The sequence below is a fragment of the Arachis ipaensis genome, chromosome B04 (assembly GCF_000816755.2).
Source record: "Arachis ipaensis cultivar K30076 chromosome B04, Araip1.1, whole genome shotgun sequence".
NCBI lineage: Eukaryota > Viridiplantae > Streptophyta > Magnoliopsida > Fabales > Fabaceae > Arachis > Arachis ipaensis.
Genome location: NC_029788.2, coordinates 2769625 through 2774598, shown reverse-complemented (window position 1 = coordinate 2774598; position 4974 = coordinate 2769625).

Below are 4974 nucleotides of genomic sequence, written 5' to 3'. Positions count from 1 at the left end.
AGCATTTCATATTCAATTCATCACTTTTTTAGCTTTACTTCACCTCCAAGTTATCCCCATTTCCTAACTTCATCTGATTATTAGGTTTAATACTATTATTTATGACTAGAGGAATGAAAATAGAGATTTAGAAGTTTGAAATAGGATTTAAAACTCAGAAAACTATGTTTGCTGGAATAGGGGCCACGCGTACGCATGGGAGTGTAAAAAAGCAGCTCGCGCGCGCATCCCCTTATCATGCATACGTGTGGACATGCATGCTGGCCCATTACGCGTACGCATAGACTCGTGTACGCACAGTAAAAAATTCCATGCCACGCGTACGTGTGGACATACATTTTTCCAAAAACCTGATTAAGCAGAAAGCTGCAGAATTACATAATTTTCAAACCAAAACTTCTTACGTACATAACTTAATCATTTTAAATCGTTTTTCATTCGTTCTTCGAACGACATAAACTTCACGAACCCAATTTTTATTTAAAATAATTTGGGAACAATTTGAGGGTCCGGAGGCCAAATTATAGCTCCCCAAAGTTCGACCAAAACCAAAATTTCACATAACTTTCCAAACCTCATTTTCATTCAAAATCCCATTCCTTTCATTACCAAATCTACAATTATCAACATTATATGCCCTTCCTCATCATCATAACAACTACCACAATAAACATACCTCAAATCAACCATAATATACATACACTACTAAAATCCATCAACCAAAATCATAGCTTACAAAATTCTAGGCTTATAACTCAATATGCCCTTCCTCATCATCACAACAATTACCACAATAAACATACCTCAAATCAACAATTCTCTAAATCACCAACTAATCAACAAGCACCAAACCACACATATTTATTAACAAGATACTAAACAATAAATATATACACATATATTCCAACTTATCATATGATCAACTAGCCTAAGTTTTCACATAACATTATATATTAAATGCAAGAAACCTAAACCATACCTTGGCCGATTTTCTCGTAATGATTAAGGCAGTTCACTAAAACCAACACAGCCCCAAAAACTTCAATAAAACACTAATGCTCAGCCTCTTCCAAGTTCCAATATCCATAATTCCAAGCTCCAATTATTTATTCACAATATAATACATATTCATAACACATATACACCCAATTTAATACCCAAAGCACAAATTTAGAAAACTAAATAGAATTATGGTATTCTCACCTTACCTAAGTTTCATATAAGCAAGAGTAAACATTTTTCTCAAGCTAATCGGATCCTAATACATCAAAAAGTAAAGAAATTCAATACCTCTACATAATTTTTAAAAATTGGAGAAGGAGTGGATGAGAGTAATTAAATAGCTTACCTATAAAATTGTTCTGGTAAAAACGTAGAGCTCGATGCGGTGGTCGCGTGGTCGCAAACAGTGCAGCGATCGGAGCTCGAATTGAAAAGTTACGGTGTTTTGAAATTAACGTAAGGGTTTCGTACCCTTCTCCTCCCCTGCTGTGTTCAGCGTTGCTTCTCTTGCATTTGGAGGAGAAAATGAGCTTTGGCTCACTTAAGTGCTGGCCCGGTTAATTTAACGGGGTTTACACAACATGCTAACTTAAGGACTCGATAATATTTTTATTTATAGAAACACTAATCTATGTTAGACTTTTAACTTTTAATTGAACTTGTGGAACTTATATAACTTGTGAAACTAATCAATGTAGGCACTAAAGTTATTTTGTTTTAAAACAATCTTAGTTAAATGAAGCATGTTTCAATTATCTATATTATTATGTATTATATAAATATTGACTTGCTCAGTAAATTAGTTAATATATCAATTAATTAAAAAATAATAATTTGATAAATTATGTGTGTAATTTGTATTTAAAAAAATTGTTACAAAATCAAGTTATATTTTGTAATAAAATTTTATGATAGAAAAATTTATATTGTTATGTAAAACATTATAAAGGTAAAAAATTGTTACCACTTTTGTAACAAATTTCAGTTTTTGTATTAAAAAAATTTGTTACAAAATATTACTTTGTATTATAACAGTTTTATTTTTTGTTACAATAATTTTTTGTAACGGGACATATTACAACAACTTTTTAACAATTTTTTTTGAGTTAATAGTCAAAATCGTCCTTGAAAGATACCCCGATCTCCATTTTCGTCCCCGAAAGATAAATTTAATCAAAATCGTCCTCGAAAGATTTAAAATTAATCACGTTAGTCCCTCCGTCTATTATGTCACTAACGACGTTAACTTTGCTGACGTGGCACGTTAGCTTTTTTTTTTGTCTTTTTGGTCATCCAAAAAATAGAAACAAAACACTAACTACCCAGAGCCCGACCCACCCGTACCCGCTCCGAAAATCCCTCCTCAACCCATCTGAGATTCTGAGTAGCTTCGACCCTCCATTTTCGTCCCGCTGCAACACAACCCCCGCAATGGTGGTTCTTCAAGCTTCACGCTACGCACCGTCTCTAGTAACCACCACCGTCGTCGCCGGATGTTGCAGAGATACCATGCCTTGCCTAAATTTCAACCTCCGCCACCTATCAAGCGTCTTAGAGCCCCCGCTCCACAGCTGCTGCCACCGCCGCCACATCAATAGTATAGTGCTCGCTTTCCACCCCCAATCCAATTCGGTGCATGTCAAAATAAACAAAGGAATCAACATAGCATCATCACAATCTCAAACATGCAAAATAATTAACCAAGAGAAAATGTTCAATTTTAATGTTTAAGCAAAGATAAGACCCGTTCTATGAACAAAACCAAGCATGCAAAAATGCAACCCAAAGATAAACCAGAAAATTACTAGAATCAAAAACACAAAAACAAAAGCGCATGATCAGTGTACCATGAATGATCACACCACCACACCTGATATGCCCCAAAAAAGGCACAATCTTTGGACACAACAGCTTCAAAAAATGAAAATTTCACACGATATAAAATAGTAGTAATAAAAGGGAGCTACAACGATGAAACATACCAGTGTGGTGAAGGAGTGAGATATAAGTTTAAGCACCAAGAATATTTGTTAAATAACTCTAACGAAAGCGACGGAGAGAAGAAATATCATTTTCACAGAGACGACCTACAAAATCCAAACTCCAAAGTAAGTCAGATCTCTCTCCAAATGTGAAAGACTTAATCCGAACCGATAGTAGAGAGAGGCAGCAGCTGTGGAGCATGGGCTCTAAGACGCTTGATAGGTGGCGGAGGTTGTGTTGCAGTGAGGAGAATGGAGACTTGAAGCTACTCAGACGGTTGAGAAAGGATTTTAGGGGTGGGTACGGGTGGGTCGGGTTATGGGTAGTTAGGATCTGTTTTTGTTTTTTGGGCTTAACAGCCCATGAAAAAAAAAAAACTAACATGCCACGTCAGCAAAGTTAACGTCGTTAGTGGCAAAATAGACGGAGGGACTAACGTGATTAATTTTAAATCTTTCGAGGACGATTTTGATTAAATTTATCTTTCGGAGACGAAAATAGAGATTGGAATATCTTTCAGGGACGATTTTGACTATTAACTCAATTTTTTTTATTATAAATTTCTTTTATTTCAAAATTCAAATTTTTTATAACAATTTTTTCGGTTATAAATACTGTTTTTTTCGTTGTGTAAAATTATTATTCATATTCATGTATAATGAAGTTGACAAAGATCAAATACTATGGTCAAATTCTTGAAGAGAAAAAAGAGAGATTGTACTTCAATTTATTTTGATGATGTTAGTATGAGAATAAAGAGAAAGTTGAGAGAAAGAGATTAACTAGAGTAAAGTTTTGATTTGAGCTTTGAAATTTGATGCACTAAGCTTCAAAGATTCATGAATACGAAGCTTTTTCATTTTCTCTCTTTCTTCCTTAATGTTTCTCATTATTATTGTAACAGCCCAGACCACCCGCTAGCACGATATTGTCCGCTTTGGCACACAAAGCCTCACGATTTTGCCTTTGACGATAGAGATGATAGCCGAAGTCCCCCACACTCACTCGTCAAAACGCATTATACTAGGGAGAGATATCCACACCCTTATAAGGCATGCTTCGTTCCCCTCCCCAACCGATGTGGGACCTTACAATTATTATTATTATTATTATTATTATTATTATTATTATTATTATTATTATTATTATCAAATAGTTTTTTAATTTTCAAGTAATTATCACTTTATTAATATGCATACATATTAATGAGATAACATCGTCAACTTTATTTGATTGTCACAAACTAAGAATAGAAGGAATTAAAAAAATCCAAATTTAATATTTTATGAAAATATTATAAGTTATTATTAACTTTTGACTTAATCCAACTCTATAAATATACGTGAAAAGGCCTTAATAGAAGTCATCAAAAGAGAAAATATTTTGTGTGTAACTTCAACCTAAGCTGTATTTTTAAATCCTAAAAATTAGAAGACATGATAAAGATTGTAATAAAAATAATATTTGTGATGATTTTTCTTACTTTAATAGTTACTAATGATATTTTTTTATCTTTTTTTTTTTTGGATATCTAAATTATTGTATTACCAAAGACCAATTAATCTTGTTTACAACTGTAATAGTCTCCCTTAGCATTACATTATATTACCAAATTAGTCACAATTTATTACTAACAAATTTAAAATCCTGCATTACATTATATTACCAAACCTTCTAATCCTTTTGGCCCATTTCTTAAAAAAAAAAAAACATAATATTTAAGTAAGGTAAATAAATGGAAAAATTTTATTATTTTATTCTCGTCAACATTACATTATTGACTATTTTCTTGATTAATTAACATTTAATTTTAGTCTATTAAAAGATATTTTACCTATTACATTTTTTTAGAAAAAGTTTATCTAAACCAACAATTAGTTATAACTACTACATAAATAAATCATAACTGATACCAACAAATTTTAGATCATGCAATATATTATTACCAAATCCCCTAGCCATCTTGGTGCCTTTAAAAAAAAAAAAAAA